We start from the raw sequence: 20,366 nt of genomic DNA on the forward strand, positions 1-20,366 counted from the left end.
GGCGCGGCGCCACCCATTTTTCCGTGGCGTTCCGATCGTCGACCTTCCTTTCTTAGCTCGCTTAACTCGAAACCGGCTCAGTGTCACCGCTTGCCACAGCACTGAAAGGCAGCGCCGTGTCCCCCGGTACCCGTGTCGCGGATTTGATCTGGTGCCCCTCGACTCCACTTTGCATCCGGTTTCCCATCCATCTGGGTTATTTTTTTTTTCTCTCTCTTTCTCTCTCTTCGCTATGCTAAGAGAGCGTTCTACTTTGTCACGCGATAAGACCGAGGCCGCCGTGGCAACACTCCTTTCGCTCGACTTCCCAACCTAACCAGGCTGGAGGCGATGCGCCTCCGGCAAACGAGGTGGACAACGCGATACAGGGGATCGATGAGTGCAACACACTCCGCCGCTCCTTCTCACGTATGTGACATCAAGGTCCTCCGGAGTCTGATCGTCTTTGCGCGGTCGGACGCTGTCCATATGTGTGATCGGTTGCGCGGCACGGATCCCATTCTTCTGGTTTCGATGACGGTCACCCCGTGATCTTTTCCTGACGACGGAATGGTGCATGTTTCGTGCTGCGATACCGTAATTGTGTCCACTCCCGCTTTTTTTTTTTTTTTTTTTTTTTTGAAGCTTCACGAGGCTAGTCAACTCCGAGTCTCGCTCCGTCGTTAGAAAAGACCACAGCTGCGCATGCGCAAACCACGTGACGTCACAGGATAGGCGCATGGTGGTCGGAGCCGCCGCAATCGCCGCAACCGCCGCCGCGACACCGCCGGTTGACTTTTAGCTAGTGCCGCACGCTTTCACCAGGCTGTGTTTATGTCTATACAGAGGTGTAACGGTGATAATGATGTGGAATCGGAATAAAGTTTAATCTTATGTGATGTACGGCTGTAATCAATGTTTCACCGTGATGATAAGCATTGGAATATCTATATAGTGCAACCGTGAACAACAAGGTACGCCAAAGAACCACAAGCTATATATGCCATGGCATCGCCAAAGCTTTTCGCTTCTGATATCCAGGCTTAACCAAGCTAAGCCACCACCATTTATTTTTTCCTTTCCGTGTCCACCCCACCTGAACCTCTCCACTGTGCCCGAACGTTTTGATGAACCGCGGAAGTTTTCCCGTGTTCCTGGTGAATAAGGGTGCTAATATGCCTTCTTTGAAGGTTAATCAATGGTGCTAAAGAAGCAGTCAATGTCGAATGCGCGTGTCGCGTAGGAGAAGGGTCAGACGGTGGGGGATTAGCTCGTCGACCCGACAGGAAACAGTGCAGTGCACAGCACCCCGCACTGTAAACTGATCGTTCTTGGCGTACGGCCTTGCGAAAGGAGAAGCTATTCGGCTGTGTCCTTGATTCGTGCCCTGAACGACCGTGCATGGCCCCCCGGCTTCCGTTCAGTTATGCATGGACGTTTTCGGTTTCCCTACTTGCTATTCTTGCGTTCCGAAGCCGGCTGCTCGCCGCGCTACGGCACTTTTTGGCCGCGCCAACCTTTTCGTGTTCTCTGCTTTTCTTTGTTTTTTTTTTCTTGGCCCCGTCTGTGACCTGTACTTCCCTCTCCATCTCGTGCGCAGCCGGGCGACCGAGTTGGCGACGGCTGTTCGCAGTGTTCCTTTCTGCTCTGTGCTCCTCGCATTTTGCTGATTTGCATTGTATTGCGTGGATGAAATGAGGGAGATATAGAGAGGAATCTGAAAGCGATCGACCAGAACCGCGAAAGAGGATAAAATGGTCTCGGCCTGGACAGTGTACAGGCAGCTTCCAAGGGAGCGAGCATACCGAGGCAAAAATGCGTTTTTTCTCCTCATGCGAGAGGATCACTGGATAAAAGGCAGCAGAGTAAGGAGAGGTGGGGGAGGAGTATGGCAGGCGGCCACTTTCTCGAGCGGTCCTAAGCCCTACGTTGAGGTCAATTGCGTTTTGCTTATTGTTTTCCGTGAAAGGTATTCGCTCAAGTTGACCCTTGTCTTCCACACAGCCTGCACACATGCACTTTCCACCTCGCTAAAAACGAAACTATAATCTAGAAAGTGCACATGCAGACGCCGACATGCTTTAATACGCAAGAAAGCGGACAGCAGCGCAGCTTTGCACAAGGGGTTCAACTGCTGGGACTGCAGGAGACAAGAACAACGGCAGCGGCGCGGACAAAAGAGCGAGTTTGCGAAGCGAGGAAATGGGCGACCCCGAGGCAGCGTGCGACGGGAGAGCAAGGCACTTTTGCTCCTTCGTGCTGGAAAGGTGGACTTTTTGGAGAGGACTCTGTTGGTCGGTTCTCAGGGGCCTGGAGAGTTCGCCACGTGGCACATTATGAACTTTCTGCCGGAGGCGAGGAATACGTCTAAGGAACGAACGAAATCCTTCTAGGAAACACTCCCCGCGAGGAGCATTTTGTCTTGTAGTTGGACAGGAGCTTGAAGGTATAGAATTCCTTTCTGTCACTAATTTTCTGTTTAATAACACGTGTGTTGTGGCATCTTTTTATTTCTCTTCATTGCGATGCCTGCGGGACAAGCAGTTTTCAGTTATTCGTTTGCTCCGGCCAATTCAACGAGCGTCTGGGTTTGAAAATGAGCATTTAGCGCCACCATTAACAAAAGTTGCTACGTCGCGATGTTATTTAAGCACTGAGTTTTGCGGAAATGCAGTACATGTTCTTGTGCACTAAGCAGCTTTTCAGGGCTCAGTTGGAGTTAGGGCTATATATAGAACTAGGGGTTCTCTTCTACCAGTACCATTGATCAGTTTTCTCCCTAGACCGACATCAGCAGCACCAAGAGAGTAACTTATCAAACGGCCGTAATGGTCAGTGCGGGCACGTTTTTACTACGCGCACATCTTGCTACCATTTGTGTCATTTTTGTTGGTTAACTGACATTTCAATTTCGTGAAGAAGTCGGCGATAATTACTGTCATCGCTTTCTCGTCTATATTTGTTTGCGCAGGAATTAAGCACCAAGAAGGCTGCCGTCACAGGCGGCCAGTGTCATCCGTCGGGGATGTGTTGTCGCCTTATAGATATTAAACGGAGCAGTTGTCTTTCAAACGGTCTAATTGTTCTATAATATTAAAATGTGACTGAAAGTCATTGTGCAAAATATAGGATAGGTCCAATCGTAACCGGACACGATACGAACTCTGTTTGCTTTTTATATCTTTGGGGGGTCATTTCGTTCTTTAAGTATAAGCAGAGAAGTAATTTGAAGGAGCTAATATTATTTCGCTCTGTGTCACGAATGCTGCCCCCTATTTAAACGCGGTGTAATGACACGGTACAATGTTAATTATCTGCCTAACATTCTGCGCTGCTATATTTCGTGAAATTATTCACATTTCTTGATTTACCGCTGTTTAACTAGCATCTGTAAATTTGTTAGACACAGTGAAAACGTTATAAGTAGTGTGTTTGTTTGAATCGAGCTTAGTGAGTCTCTAAAGATCTGACTTGCTCACGTAGCCACATTGTGTAACAAGTATGACAATGGTTTGCCTTTCTAAAGTAACCGCGTCACGACGACAGGATTTGCCCTAAGGAACCAACATTACTCCACCATGGCTAATTGCGAAAAGACAATCCGCGCAGTTACTCAGTTGTTACATGGTATTTTACATATATCTTTTTTGCCTCATGTTCAGTTTTGAAGGCCACTATTTAAGTTCTGACGTACACTACTTATTTACTTCTTTATTTCTTTTAGAGGCTAGTGCGACCACATTTAAGACTTGTATATGTAAACGCTAGTCGAAGAAGTCAGTTGAACGCTGGCACCTCGGGCAGCAAAACGTACATTCTCCTTTATTGCATCGCCTGCAAATCCGTACATGACGAAAGCCGTAGCTCCTATTGCTTCCGCTTAACTTGCTTCCCGCATAGTTGTTTGATTTGTGGTGTCCGGTATTTCACCTCTTCGTGTAGTAGGATATTGAAGGTCCTTTTTAAGGGGACTGTCCACATTTTGTTTTTGATTTGGCCTGATTATCCAAGTAGTAACCTAACTCGACTGTGCTGAGTAAGATCTCTTCTATACGAGTGTGTTCTATCCATCGCTCGGCCTTTGTAGCTGTCCTTTACTTCAAACGATATGACCAAAGCTTTACGAATGCCCGGAAAGCAGTCGTGAACAAAGACGTCGCTAAAGTGCGCGCGCGAATGATGTGGCCCCGCGATGCCCATGCCAGGAATTATTGCGGTCGTTTTCCTAGGATGCCGTTTTGGGAAAACAGCCTTCCGCTCCGTTATTCGGCATCAATGGTCGCCGTCAACTGCCCTATACGGCATACGGCCCCATCGTTGCGACACTGGCGAACGACGCTATTTGACGCAGCCATCATTCTTGTCTGGCTCAAATGCACTTGAAAAAAGTGAAGCTTTATGTTTGTAATATTGTTTTTAGGAGAGGCGTGTAGAAATAACACTGCGCACCCAATAACTGTAACGTCGCAGCCCGGCAAAGTTAGGGACCTAGCTTAGCGCTGTGACCGTGTTCTCTCCGTTCCGTATATCCCTTGGCTTGACGGCCGGCGCATACGTGTCGTCTAGCTTCATGGTCGTAAGGGAAGGCTGTTTTAGCTCCTCGCATCTGTGTGAGCACCGCTTTCGTGCATTGTTTATTTTTTTTTCTTTGTTTGTAGTTTCCTCATTCCAGGCTTATACCATCGCTGGGCAAGTTACTACGGTGGCACTCGGTTGCTATAAAACTCCACACGGGCCTGTGGCGTCTCATTAGCAGTTACCAGGCGCAACTGCAACGCCAAGTCATATTTCCGTGTTGTGTTCGCTCTGGAGGCTGTTTTCGTGCACTAAATGGTGATTGCTTGTGGCTTATTTTTGTTGCTAATGTGCGTCGTTACCTACATGCGCGGAGAGATAGTTCCATTTGCACCTCATATGTCGGCGTACCTGCCAATTCTTAATGGACCAGCCTGTTGCTGACTATTCATCAGCCGCAAATGCGGATGACTGCTCGGTGTCACAAACCCCCGCCTTTACGGTCAACAGAGACGCGGGATCCCCTTTACGGTTACCCGCCGTACCTCTAAGAGGTTTGAGGACACAGTTAAAAATTAGGCCGCTCAACCCGCCAAGGCCAAGTACGTGTGTCGGTTTGTGATTGAGGAACAAATTCAAGAAAGTCATCTATTTTTTGTTTTTCTTTTACAATAAATCGGATATTTATATATAGTAGTCCAGCTTACACTGCATAATAATCGAACACACACACACACACACACACACACACACACACACACACACACACACACACACACACACACACACACACACACACACACACACACACACACACACACACACACACACACACACACACACACACACACACACACACACACACACACACGCACGCACGCACGCACACACGCACACACGCACGCACGCACACGCACGCACACGCACGCACACACACACACACACGCGCGCACACACGCGCGCGCACACACGCGCGCGCACACACACACACACACACACACACACACACACACACACACACACACACACACACACACACACACACACACACACACACACACACACACACACACAGAAAAACGCCACGGCACGTTGATGATAAAAGATGACTCGACAGCTGACAAGAGGGAAAACAAACACTGCGATAAATGAAAACTATAAATATAAGAAAGCAAGTATTCCCGGTATAGTAAGTAGGGGCAAGAGTTTCACCGAAAGCACGGCGCAAAATACTAAGCCTGATCAAGGTTTAAACAAAGGCGAAAACAATATTCAATGAACCGACAGTCTGTGGCAAAAAGGAATTGTAACGGCTTCCTTCGATGAGGCTTCGTAGTCGCAGCTAGCGGCGGCCGTACAAGATGAGGAAGAAACGATGAGTTGATCGCGGGCTCGGTGGAAAAAACACCTTCCCAGAGCGAGCGGCCACAAGAGTGGGCCGAGAGTCTGCATCTCCCCAGAGCGCACTGCCGCGGGCGTGCTGCGGTCTGCCTTTTTATACTCTCCGCTGGTTGTGCTGCGGCCCATTGTCAAGGACGCGCGCTGACCAGTCGCTCTTCCGGAGAGTCATGTCGAAGCAGGTCGGAGGAGCGGAGAGATCCTGTAACTTCCGCTCTATATGTGAGGCAGCTTGTGACACTTCCCCCCCCCCCCCCCCCCCCCCCCCCAGTCTTTGTTCTTGGATAAAATAAGAAGTGCATTTTGAGAGGATGTTTTGATTCTGCACCCCCCTTGGTGGCGATGGTGACAGTGCTGTAAGGGCATGTATCCTGCACCATCTCAAGTGCGTATCGTTGGTTTTCATTTGAGATAATGAGATCAGATAGATAGATGGATTTATTGAAGAGAAAGGCAGATAGGTTGGCCGGAATGATTAAAATCTGGCCTGCTACTCAGTACTGAGGAAGGGGAAGGGGAGAAGGGATTTTCTATGGAACATTAAAGACCAGTCTAACGAATGAAAATCCCGAAAAAGAAAGATGCAACATCATCATAGTCACCTTAATAGTCATCTTTAACGTATATTGGTGTATATTCACGGACTCGAAGACTGCATTACAAATTTTGGAAAACTTCTTACGCCACACTGCCTATCAGTCCCTGGCTCTAAACATTATGGAGCTCATCACATCTGCCCAGCTGCAAGGCCACATGATAATGTTTCAATGGATTCCTGCCCACTGCGGCCTCCATGGGAATGAGCAGGCCGATGTTGAAGCGAAAATCGCACTCATCAATGGCTTCCAAACAGCTGTGCCTTTTTCAAGAGCGGATACGACGTGTCTTCTAAAGAGTTATATGAATATTGCTACAGCAGCTTACTGGGCTCAACCAGACGCCCGACACATCCGTCTAAGAAGGCTCTATCGAACATTTAAATTTAATGTTCCGCGTGATATTCCGCGTCATCACACATGCTTGATACATAGACTTCGTTTAAAAGTGGCTTTCACGCGCAAGTACTTACATTTAATTGGACAGATGGACTCACCGGAATGTTCAACTTGTGGCATCCCAGAGACTGTGGACATTGTATTATTGGTGTGCCCAGAATATGCGAACGAAAGAAATGTACTAGCTGCTTCCTTGAAGCGTTTAGACAAGAGGCCTCTGTCGGAGGAACTGCTGCTGGGCGCTTGGCAGGACAAGGGGAAGGGCGTCCGGGCAGTGCGCGCTCTTTGCCGTTATTTGAGCGCCAGCGGACTTGATTCACGCTTGTAAAGCAAGCTGCTGTGTCTGTATATATATTTCATATGCCTTCTCCCACATCGTCACCCATCATGACCTTCTTTCTTCTCTCCTTCCCCTTCCCCAGTGCAGAGTAGCAGGCCAGATTTGAATTATTCGGGCCAACCTCTCTGCCTTTTCCTTTCAATAAATCCATCTATCTATATTTAACGTTATCATAATCAAGGCTTTCATCTTCCATTGACGTTATCATGGCCCCTCTGCAGCCGAAGTTTGTCAGATGTCCTTATTTCATGTACTTGTCTTGCTCTATCCGCTCCTCGGCTTCGTAAGCACGTTGCTAACCGTGGTTGCTGGGCTGTGCTTCTATCTCTTAGGCGCCGGAAAGAGGCTGCGCGATAAATTTCTGTGTTATTCACGAACCTGTTGCCATGACCACGTTGGTCACATAGCAACACATGCAGCGTCTTGTTTTCCCGGTGAGCTGGCCATGAGTACGGCCTTCTTTAGCCTTTTGCGTGAGCTACGGTGGCGGGAGGTGTGTACATTTTGGTGTGCGCTTTTCTTTCAGCCGCCTTTCGCCATTTCGTCTATTATTATTATTTTTTGTTTACCGACAATTACGTTTCTACCTAATGCGAAATTTGAGCGCAGCTCATCAGCTGTTTCACCTTTTTCGATAGATTGAGGCAAAAATTTCGAGCAAGACATGTATGTACAATTACAGACTTTTTTTTTTTCACACATATTCCTTCATGAAACACTCTACTAACAGTTCTTGACAGTCATGAAGGAAGCTTTGTGATCGGAAAAATAAAGAGAGCAAGTTTTCGGGAGGTTGCGGGAGGCAGCTCGTGGGCCCATAGGAACGTTCCGCGGCGAAGAGACTAACGCCACAAGCTGCAGACGAGAAAGACCTTCGCTAATATCTTATAATCCACGTTGCATAAGGATATCGGACGGTACCCTTCAACGGTTTTCAACCGGCATGCGCCTGTGGTTTTCGGAATTAGTATGGTGTGCCCAGAAGAGATAGCAGCGACTTAATGATGCCGCTGAATTATCTTTGCAGTGTGTACCATGTGTGCTCACGTGTTCCAGTTGAGCTCTGACGCGTGCCTTTCATAATTGGTTCACAGGACGCAGTATCTGTGACACTTGTTTCTGTGGACACGTGAATCGCGCCGTAAGGGACGGAAGGAAGGAAGGTAGGAGGGAAAATCCACTTGACCTCTGAAGCGCCTTTCGTAATTGGTTCACAGGAATCGAAAAACGCAGTGTCACACTTGTTACTTTGGACACCTGAATCACGCTTAAGAGAAGGAAGGATGATGTTGCTGTTGCTGTGGCTGTAGGAAGAAGGAAAAGAAAACGCACGGGCCTGCTACTGGCTCTGTAGCTGAGCCACCTCCGCTGACCGCTGCCTCGTGTAGATAAAAGAAAATATAGACAAGAAAGAAAAGAAAGAGGGAGAGAAAGACGCGCGCCGCAACAACAGCCGTCGTCCACCACCGAAGCAGTGGCGGGTGCAATGACGGCCTACAACAGATAAAATTCGGTGGCAGGCTAGCCCCCGCCGCAAGCGGCGTTGACCTACCTGTCCCAGCCATCAGGACCAGGATCAGCCACCCTTCACCACCTCCCCTGAAATCCGGAAAGAAGATGGGAGTGAAAGTGGATCTGGTTACGAGGGACAACACCGACGGCGACGACGACGCGAAATCCATACGAGTGCCAAAGAGCTGCGCTCCAAAAAATTGTCCGCGTCTATTCCCGAACCCACCCGTGCGAACCGACCGCGTGGATTTCCCATTCTTCAGGTGACAAACCCTAGCGACGGTGTTTTCGGTCTTCCGCATTTCACCGGCTAGTCTTTATTGCGCATTGCAACTCGGTTCATTTGGAAGGAATTCTAAGCCGTTGGCTGGAAATCGTTCGTCCTAAGGCCGTGCTGGCGACCTTCGCGCTCCTCTTGCTTCCTTTTTTTTTTTTTTTTTTTTTTTTTTTTTTTGCTACGGTCGCATGCTCTGCGCCTGGCGGGATGCTGCTCGACCTTCTCGAGCAGAAAATAAGGCTCATGCAGACGCGAACAGTAAGGAACACGCTGAATATACTGGGCATGAGAGATGCTTGCACAGAAATAAATAGCACGAGGAGCATGCCGAAGGAAATAAAAGAGATCATTAAGGTCAACCCGATTCCGAAAAACATGCATCCTAAAATACACAAGGCCAGAAGAGAAAAAAAAACTGATTTATTTATAGGAAGGGAAAGGCGCGGTAACTGTCTCACTTGTTTTCTGTGGACACCGAAACCGCGCCGTAAGGGAAGGAAGGAAGATGGGAGTGAAAGCGGAAAGAGAGAAAGAGGAGCCGTAGTGGAGGGCTACGGAGTAATTTCGACCACCTGGGGATAACGTGCGCTGACATCGCACAGCATGTCAGCGCACGTTAAGCAAGGCCAGAAGAGAAGCAAAATCAGAGGCACACGAAAGAAGGTTCGCAGGAAATAAAAAAAAAAAAAAAAACATTGTACGTCGACGCGACCACATACAAAGAACAATACGGAGTGGTAGCCAGCGTGGTTGATTAGCAGCTTAGGGAAATCAACTGCGCCTCGATCAAGAGCAACAACATTCTCGAGGCTGAGGAAGCTGCAATCGCTCCCTATCACCCACCAGGGCGAAGAGGCTACTACACAAATAATTACGGACTCGCAAGAAGCATGCAGAAGGTATAGCAGCGGACGCATATCCACTGTGGCCATCCGCATACTTAAGGCAAGAAAAATTACCTTTTCGAGATGCTTCATAACGTGGACACCAGGTCATGAGACTGTCAAAAATAACCAACGTGCCGACGCCAATGCCCGAGCATACGCCAACCGGGAGGCGCACAACGACGGGGAACTGGACACAGTCACTAGACGCTATGGAGCCGTCCTTGAACATCAAAGAGCCTTAAGGAGGATCTACTCGCCTCCCCACGAAGACCTTAATAGAGAACAGTCGGTTACCTGGAGACAGCTACAGACTACATACCCCAACCTGGGTCTGCTCAGTAAACTCCATCCCACTACATATGAGAATAAATACCCACTATGCGGGGAACCCTCTACACTCTACCATGTTACATGGGCGTGTCAAAAAACGCAGGTAGCGCCAATAAACACCACACCAACACCGGAGCAGTGGGAGGCTGCGCTGTCCTGCTCGACGCCTGACGACCAGCTCAAACTGATCGACAGAGCGCGCAAGACGGCAAAGGCCTCTGGGGTCCTGGACTGAGGGCCCCACCACGCCGGGAGAATCCCCTTTGTCTGAATAAAGTTCTTCATTCATTCATTCGGTGCAGTCAGCCGTAATTATGTCGGACTTCAATCTCATTGATGTTAGAGATACGTATTCATCGGACTCGCTCTTTAACGTGTTCCGTTTGCTTCAGATGCGTGAGAGAAGGTCCCGGCTCCGTCTGCTATAAGCGCTTCCTGTTCTTTTTCTTAGCAAAATTCTTCTCTCCCGCCCTCTTTCTCTTTGACCTGCCGCCTGTGCCGACGATCTTATTTTAGTTTCTCGCCGAGCTTTAAAGAACTCCACTGTTGGAAGCGTGCGGTCCTCTCTTTTACGGCCTGAAATGTAAGGCTTCCTTTCAGGCTGCCAGTTTTGAATGCCTAAGAAATGTGCTCTTCTTTTGCAGGCCGTTTGCTTGATTTCAAATGTTCCGCTTTCTGCGCAGTACACAAGTGCATTTAATTTTCTGTTCGCCGAGCCATCGACCCATTCTCGTTCCATTGGCGATAGCAGCGTTGAGTGGTTAGGCGTTTGTTCGGTTTTGTTTCCTTTCTTTTTTTTTTTTTTTTTTAATCTTAATATTCCGCCTCGTTATCTAAACTGCTTTCAGATGTCCTTCTGGTTGTCCACCGATGCACACAGCGCTCTCTGCGTAGCGTTGAGATTTTATGTTGCTTCGTCATTTCTTCCTTCCTGAAACGGAGTCGTCAACCGCCATGGACTTATAGTATTTACCTCGATAACGACGAGAATGCAGTAGTGACTAAAGGTAGGGGACGAATCCTCGCCTCGTCGCACAAGCGCGCGACTATATTTGGGGAGCTGTAGTCACGGAACCAAGCCGTTCGAACGAGCTTGCATATAGGAGGGGCATGCCTGGCGTATAGGAGGGGCATGCCTGACTTGGCATCTAAGAACACTGGAAGGTTTATTCTTATTCCACCTTCCCGGCTCAACTGAGCAACCAGAGTTGGCAGCTCATGGTAAGTTTCTCGCATCATCTAGTCTCATCAGCTCGCACAGACCATTGAAGAATCAGTACTTTGCCGTGCCAGCTGTCAGCTAGCTACTACCTGCCGGTGCCATGGCCGTGATTTTTCGCCCACAACTCCAACGCCGGCACTGAATCCCCTCTAACGCTATCATGTTAAACTCTCAAGTGCTTACTAGAGTGTCGCGGTGATCAGACCTCGGACGGAACGAAGAAATTTTAAATTTAACGTTTCTTCCTCTGCACTGCGCAAGCGGTGCACAAGGTCGGCGTTGCCCAAGTTCGCCTTCTCTCTCTCTCTCTCTCTCTCTCTCTCTCTCTCTCTCTCTCTCTCTCTCTCTCTCTCTCTCTCTCTCTCTCTCTCTCTCTCTCTCTCTCTCTCTCTCTCTCTCTCTCTCTCTCTCTCTCTCTCTCTCTCTCTCTCTCTCTCTCTCTCTCTCTCGGGGTCTTGATTCCTCTTGAGCCCCATGCTCGCGCTGCGTACGCGGCCACACGTTCTCGAAAGCGCCGATCCGGTTTGCGAAGAGCCGCGTGTTATGAGCCCTGATTTCGGGGAGCGAGAGAAAGACCTATCCTTTCAGACACTGCGATTGTTCGCATGCATAATTAATCGATTGCACCCCGTTCCGCTGCCTGGGCGTGCCCGAATTTCGAATGGTGTGCGCTGCGATTTCGACGCGTTCGCTGCACTGAGCGCGTGTGCGGCTGGTCTAGTGGAAGCTATAGGGCTTCGCACCAGCCAATCAGATTCCGGTTCCGCAGTGACTTACTCACGTATGAACGGTTTATGATTGGATGGCACCTGACGCCGTATCAGTAGTGTCACATTCGTTCCCTACCCACAATATGCCAGTAGACGTTACGGTACTGGAATGTATGGCTTATTTAATCGATAAATGCTCATTCACTAACCTTCACATGTTAGATGTTTCGTGCGTTCATGTTACTGTGGACGACGACGCATCATTTTAAGCAACATAGTGTGAGAAGGCAAAGCATTTCGGCCTGTCTGAATAAAAGAAAAGAACATCTATATAAGTAACCTTGTTTTGCATGAAAAAAAAAAAAAAAACGCACTTCAAATGTTTGCCCCCGTTTTCTAAAATGGTGCATGTATATATGTCTTTCCTTTGCCGATGTCGACATCATAACATGTGATTATAATGCAAAAAAAACAACAACAACAACTTTGGATTGAGATACCTGTAGCTTCCCATTAGCTTCCATTAAACCTTTGGACCGGTGTTACGTAACCATTTCTAAATTCCATTCCATTGTTCGTTTTGCTCTCTGCAATTGACGTAAGCGAACCTTCGCCTTTACCGTCGCTTTGCTTAATTACGCGGCGAAAGAGCAACATAGTATGAGACTTCGTTTCGGTCGGGAAGAAAGAGCGAAAGAGACGAACAAAAATGATCTCGAACTGAAACGTAATCGCAGTTTCGCTTCTTCGGTGTGTGTGATGAGCGTCGCACAGGCCAATCGCGAACACTTCCGGCGTGCGACCGGCTCTATGAATTCCCCTCCCGCTTGGCTGAAGCGAGTGCTGTAGCTCCACCAGCGCTGCACAGTTTTAGCGACCTGCGCGTGCGTGCGTGCGTGCGAAACCCGTGCGTGGCGATATATGCGCCTAATACAACCGGGAGCCGCGATGCGATATACTATACGCTTAAACTAGATCCGCGAAAGCTCGGCAGGGCACGGTCGTGTTGATGAGCGCACTCAATCCGAGTAGATTGGTATTTGCATTGTGCAAGACATTGCTTTGCGTTCGCTTTGAACTTTGGGTGAGATTTCGAGCGCGCGAACGCGGGATGGACGCCGTTCAAAAACATCGCGTGATTGCGAAGAGTGTAGCGCGGGCTGCTGTCTTGATTAACGGAACCGTTGGCACTGCCGAACGTCGAGCGCAAGTTAAAATCGCCTCGACGCGGCTCTACTCCTAACGCCATTAACTAAGTCTCCGTCTAAAGCAATGCCACTGAGCGTATTAAATTAGCGTGCATGTAATTCTTGCCGCTGGCGCCAGCTGTGCGTGCCAACCCAACGGAATAAAAAGTAATTTATGTACCTTGTTTCAATGAGTTAATTATCCCTGACTACTAAGGAGGAAACGCAATCTCTCTTAATCTGATGTGAGGAAAATGTCGCTGGCATTGCTTTAGCATAACACGCCAGTGGTCAAATTTTTTTTGTTTTCTTGATGTATTGCAAGGTGAACCCCACTTGTTAACACTTCATCAAAGCTATGTTAGCTTCAGGTCCTAGCGTAGAGAAACGGCGCGTATAAAGGAATCCGTTACCCGAATTTCACTTCATAACATTGTGCTTTGCCGGATGGCTTGAAGGTCGAGGTAAAAAGAACAGGTGAGTTATTCCTCTAGCAGGTAGAAGTGTTTCACATGTAATACAGTTTACTGTGATGATAAATTATCTCTTGTGCTCTTGACTCTATAGTCACTGCTGCATTTTTCCCCTTGTACTATTTGCTCGGAAAGGTGGTTGACGTCTTTGTAATGCTATGACTGAGGCTTTAAGTTACAGTGAAAGCCTACTGCGCGCGCACCAGCGTCTCTTTTTCTGTGAAAGGAATTGAAAATGAAACAATGGAAGGTGTGCGTGCAACGATGGTGAAACGCCTCGCAATCATCACTTTCAATGGGAAATGTAAGGAGAAAATAAAGTTAATAATGTGTCGTTGCATGTGGTAAGATTCGAGATAAGTTTTGTAAATCATGGCTGATAAAAGGGGCGAACTGTAAACAAGGACGGAGAAAGAACGACGAGGACAGGCGCTAACTCGCAACTAATGCTTGTTCGAGAAAGTCATGCGAATAAATACGAATGTAATTGAACAAAAACAAATCCTAAAAAAAAATACCAACACACAAGGCGACAATCTATATCTGACACCCACGTGAAGAACCAAAGGTACATCAGATTATCTTTCAGGCCTAAGTGATGCGGCGAAATATTTGAATTCCCTATTAGTCAAACAAACAGATGTTTGACTGATGCAATTTTCACTGTTGGAACGCACGTGAAATGCTTCCATGATCTCTATGCTCGAACAGATTGTCCACGGTGTTTAAAAAGAATTGTGGTTCTCCCAAACAGCGGTGTGCACTGCATCTTTTTTTTTCTTTGTCATTAGATTGTCATTGGGAGCAGTTAGGGATAAGGGTAGATGGAGAATACCTCAGTAATCTGCGATTTGCTGATGACATTGCCTTGCTAAGTAACTCAGGGGATGAACTGAAAATAATGATTGATGACCTAGACAGGAAAAGTAGAAAGGTAGGCTTGAAAATCAATATGCAGAATACTAAGGTAATGTTCAACAGCCTCGGGAAGGAACAGCAGTTTACATTAGGTAGCGAAGTACTGGAAGTAGTAGGCGATTATGTCTGCTTAGGACAGGTAGTAACCGCAGATCCGGACCATGAAAAGGAAATAACAAGAAGAATAAGATTGGGATGGAGCGCATTTGGCAAGCACTAGCAGATTATGACTAGCAGCTTACCGGTATCGCTCAAGAGGAAAGTATACAACAGTTGCATCTTACCTGTACTCACCTATGGGGCTGAAACGCGGAGGCTAACCAAAAGGACTACGCAGAGGGCTATGGAACGAAAAATGGTAGGGGTAACATTAAGAGATAGGAAGCGTGCAGAGCGGGTCAGAGAAATAACTCAGGTTACCGACATTCTAGTGGAAATTAAGAAGAAGAAATGGGCATGGGCAGGACATGTAGTGCGAAGAGAGGATAACCGATGGTCGCTGAGGGTAACAAACTGGATTCCAAGGGAAGGAAAGCGTAGCAGGGGGCGGCAGAAAGTTAGGTGGGCGGATGAGGTTAAGAAGTTCGCAGGGGTCAAGTGGATGTAGCTAGCACAGAACCGGGTTAATTGGAGAATTATGGGAGTGGCCTTCGCCCTGCAGTGGGTATAGTCAGGTTGATGATGATGATGAGATTTTTACACGTGCGGCAGTGTTTCGGCAGGTTGTTAAGGGGGTCCCCGCCTAATAATGCTTCGTGGTCTCCTAATCTGTTGATACACCGTCCGGTCTGACCTATGTATAAGGCAGCACAGGACAGCGGCAGCCTATATACAACCCCAACGTCACATGGAACATAGAGTTATGTGCTTGATGATGCACGGTTTTTTTTTTCTTTTTTCTGCATTTTTCACCCGCCTGTGCACTTCAGAACAGATTGAGCCCAACTATCTTGGAGGTGCAGAGAACACGACCGGGACGTTGTAGCGCCCTGCAACCTTTGAGATTTGGTGAGCATACGGAACCGCAAAGATTTTCTGCGACTGGGGGTTTTGGTCTTGACCCTGCTTCTAGGCTGCCGGTGTCTTGTGGTGCCTTGTACATAGCGGTTCAGCAGCATTGAACCCTTCTCATTTATATGTGGGATGGTAGCTTACGCTCTCGCGTCATACTCTTAAAGGAAGAGCTTAAGTGTCCTTATTAATGTAGCACCTTGCACTGATAGGGCGTGATAGGGGAATAATGTAGCAGGCAACAGAAGCTTCCACCGTTGCTATTGCAATTCAACTAGGGTTTAACCAAAGTTAAACCACGACTAATCTTTTTCAGCCATAAATGTCGACCAACTTGTATGTCACATATATCACAGGACTCAGCACTCAAAAGATGGTGGCAGTTAGGCGCCCCGGTTTCTACCGTGGCTATAGGGCAGCATTCTAGGATGAGTAGCGAGCATATGTTGCAGCCCCTCTTGATTGACGGTGCTGGGGCCAAGAAAGAGCCTCCAAAGCAAATGTCACTCGAACGCTTTCAGGCATTAAACGCAACAGCGCTTGATAAAGACGTGTCCAAACAAAATGACCTTGTCTAGGGAAAAAAATAAATGGTAATACATTCGAGATGTCTCGCTCAAGTGACCGTTTCGAATAATTTTGATCGCGCCAGGTTGCGTGTGCTGGCTAACGTGCGTCTACCGAAAGGAACGAAACATCGACTTCTTGCATTAGCGGGTCGCTTGTAGGGTAACGTGTAAGTTTTACGAATTCTTCCGCGGGTATAGCGTAATTGCTTCAGAGAGTGGCACCGAAAAACAGACAAGGATGTTGTGCTTCTTCCTACAAGGCTGTGTATCGGACAACGATGGCTTGCCGAAGCGCAGTGAGAATGCTTGCAGCGTCTTTTTTACTTCTCTCCCCTCTTTCGTCTCAGAAGCGCATGCGTAGCCCGCGTCGGCTTGGAAGATTAAGGAGAGCCTCTGTAGATATCTGCAAGTGAAGATTCAGGCTGGAAAGAGTGGGCGAAAGTTGCTAATTAGCCGACAGAGGAGTCTTAATCTTCTTTACGGGGTCGGGTTTCCGGGCCACCGGTCGCTGCGAAGAAAGTCGAGAAAAAAAAAAAAAAAAAAAGACCCGAGTATATAAAACACTTTATTTAGGTCAAATCGTTCTTCGAAGACTCGCAGTCTGTCGACGCGAGTAAAGAACTCATCAGCGGCGTTTGTGCTGCGAGTTGGCAAACCTCTTGAAAGCGTCTTTGCGCCCTTGCTGTTATATCTCTGCTACCTGTGATAAGATCGTATTGCCCAGCTGCGTGTGCGTGCGTACGCTATTGCCCGCGCTGTACAGCTGCTGGTTTATTCCGCACTTTATTTTCTTTTGCTGATCACTTCCTCTTGAGAAACTTACAGCTGCTGAATCTGTTACTGTATTGAAGCCTGTCTTCTTCAAAAATTCCTTATGAATTCTTCGTTGAAACGAATCTTTGCAGGGAAATTGAACGCATAATGCTAAAGCTTAATTGGTCATTTCCTGTTCGTTATTGCAATCCCTTACAAACTTTGACCTCAGGAAACCAGCGGTCGATGTAGGGTTGGTGCGCAGCCTAGTTCAAAAAGCACGTAGAAAATGTCTATAACACGCTTTGGCTTTGCCTGGCTCATTCATAAAGGATGACGTGAACTCTGGCTTCTGTCAGATTTTTTTTTTTGTTTGTTTAAATAATCGCGTAAGAAGCCTATCATAGTTGTTTTGTTACTTTCAGGCTGCTTCGTTCAATAATGACTAAATTGCACAGTCTATAGTCAGTCTATAGTCTTGAGGGCTCATGAACAGGCAACACTCGAACAATATCTGACTAAAACTCCACGGCCTATGACGCTGAGAGCTCATGAACACTCAGCACTCCAACAGTATCTGAAATGAACTTACTGGTTTCTAACATCTGCCGTTTCTTTTTTTTTTTTTTTTTTTCGAAACCAGTAGACATTTGTATACAGTGAACACCTTGGGCGCATTTTAAGGTGATTTTTAGCTAAAAACTTCATTTTGAGATTTTAATTTTACATTTCATTCAAAAAAAAAAAAAAAAAGGAAAGACTCCGCAAAATGATCTGCTTAGGTCTTACTTGAAACCGGGAAAGAGTCAACTTTGTTTAAAAGAAAGTATTGACACTTTTCCGGGAAAGCAGCTTAGTCCAGGGTTCCTCTGGTCTTCCTCTCCAGCCTCAGCGTAAGCTGTTCACCGGCTCTAGCGGCTATAACGGCAAAGCGAGAAGACAGAAATGATTAGCTATCTTGTTCCACAGCTGATAGCATGATTATTTTAATGCAGTGGCAGATTTATTGCGTAATTAACACCTTCTCTAGTAACTAACTAGTATTAAACTAGGGGGTTATCACAATCTGTTGAAAGTCCTACCTGTATAAAAAGAAATGACAGCAAAGATGGGAATAAATTATCCACACATTTGTCTCCTGATAACTTCGCAGAGGTACAGTTGTGTCGCAACACGTTTTCTCCCCTGAAGGCCCGCGATCAATCGTTCGCCCGTGAGGGCGGTTTATCGAAGCGAGGAGTACGTAATACTTGTTGGCACAAGGGTAACTGTTCACTTGATCGAACCGTGCTTCTACGCCGTGATCGGAGCGTTAATGCGGGGCTGACTTCGTAATTAATAATGAAGCGTTTTGTTGCAGTGGTGTAGTCAAAGCCGCAAAAATGAAGCTTGGCACAGAGAATGTACAGAAGTAGTCGGTGAAGAAAAAAGTAAGCAATTTAAAAAAATATATATATAGAAAGTTCGCCGTGCATTTTTGTTTTTAAATAGCTGCCCCCTTTATTTCAGAAGTGCTTTTAACAGAACGCCGAAGTTAACAATGCGGAGAGGCATACTTATCTTGCTGAAATGGAAGTACGATTATAGGCCTACAGTAAATATGGATTTTCTAAATTTAGTTTCCTTGATTTTCATTACCAGAATTCGCTCATGTCAACGAAGGAGAAAAAATTAGAAAGTACAGAACATAGGGTTTATATATATATATATATATATATATATATATATATATATATATATATATATATATATATATATATATATATATATATATATATTTTTTTTTTTTTTTGGGGGGGGGTATAATATTTCAACTGTATTTGGTAAGACAAATGTGTCATTCTGCGCTGTAACCAGCGATTTCAGAGAAAATGGTCTATAGAAAACAAAAACATAAAAAGGCAAAACTAAATCATGAATGTTTTGCACAATTTCACCTTTTTTTGTTATCGCTGCTTTTTAGGATTACTTTTGCTTTTTTCTTCTTGTGGCTTTTTTGTCATTGCCGGATAATATTCATCATTACTCCATCTAATGTCTGACTTCACCTTAATTGACACTTTTAGTCGGCGAGAGGCGCAGTACCGTCCTTATTATTTATTTCATTTCTTTTTTGACGTTCATCGTTGCTCCTGAATTCGCTAAAGCGCTTACACATCCCGACTTTGCGACAGGGGTTATGTGAATTTTTCAGACACTGCAGCTCATTTCGCATTGCTATTTTCTTTCCGATCGCCGTGCGACGGTTAGTGAAGCCGTCCCTCTGACGCAGTGCGTTCTGTAGCTGTAGAAAATAAAGGACATTTTCCCCGAGGCAAGCGAAAGGGCGTAGAAAATAAATGGCTCGAGCCACACTCACTCCTATGCAATCTTAATGTAGTCACGTTTCGACGGAACCCGCAAACTCGTTGAGGCTTACCTCCTTCCACTCGATTGGCTTCCAGGATTGAACAGGAGGCACCCGAAAGATAGGAAATGCTCGCGGAACCCAGAGCAACACGCCATCTCTAACGACGCAGTGCGCGTGTGCGCAGTTTCCGCAGGCATGCCTCCGTGCGAGCCGAAACGTGACGCAAGTTTCTTCTCTCGGAGATTGTGCGTTATCGGGCGAGCCGGGGACTGTTTGAACAAGATCGCGGCGCGGCGTTTCGCTAATTCTGGCCGATGTATCCGGCCCACATTGTTTCCGGCACGCGCGCAGAGTTTGGGCAATTCAATAAAAGGAGCCCCGATGGGCCTTGCTGTTCGCACCGGAAAGCGTGCTTTCCTTTCGGACAGGGGAGTTTAGCGGCGGAGCAGCACATACAGAGCCTGCCGCGTGTTGCGGTGAAGGGTGTGTTACGGAACAGAAGGAACTCGTGGTGAAGCAGCTTGCGATGACCTGGACACAAGTAGTTAGATAAATGAGCTGCGGGACCTTTCGTCTCTCTTACTGCATTAGCAGTATGACTTGCTTCTCGTCATAGTTTATTGCTTTGGGAGTTGTGAGCTGAATCGTATGTGGGCGGAGGTCGGAATTAAAGAGTGCGAGGGAAAAGTTGAAGAAGAATGGATGGATCGATGGCAGGAGCGTCCTCTTTGTAAGAGGGCGATGGAAGCTGCCACAATGCTTGGTATTCTACTTTATATTTCTTTGACCAATCCGGCATAATAATAGTATTTTTTATCTCTATTTGCGTTATTATGTAAATTATCTGCTCAAATACCGTGGACTGATTTTTATACTTAATTTGTATTGTTACGTCAACTCTCTGCGCTTAAGCCACCTATTTTTTATTCGCTTGCTACTG

General features: G+C 46.9%; 1 protein-coding gene and 1 pseudogene across 1 annotated transcript in view; both read left to right on the top strand.

Annotated features, from left to right (window-relative positions):
- Positions 1-20,366, top strand: part of LOC146207585 (uncharacterized) — a 353,896-nt gene that overhangs the window by 61,216 nt on the left and 272,314 nt on the right. The window lies entirely within an intron of this gene.
- On the top strand, positions 9,392-10,472 carry LOC146207586 (uncharacterized; annotated as a pseudogene).

The sequence above is a fragment of the Amblyomma maculatum genome, chromosome 1 (genome assembly GCF_055883805.1).
Source record: "Amblyomma maculatum isolate TAMU_Amacu chromosome 1, ASM5588380v1, whole genome shotgun sequence".
Taxonomy (NCBI): Eukaryota; Metazoa; Arthropoda; class Arachnida; order Ixodida; family Ixodidae; genus Amblyomma; species Amblyomma maculatum.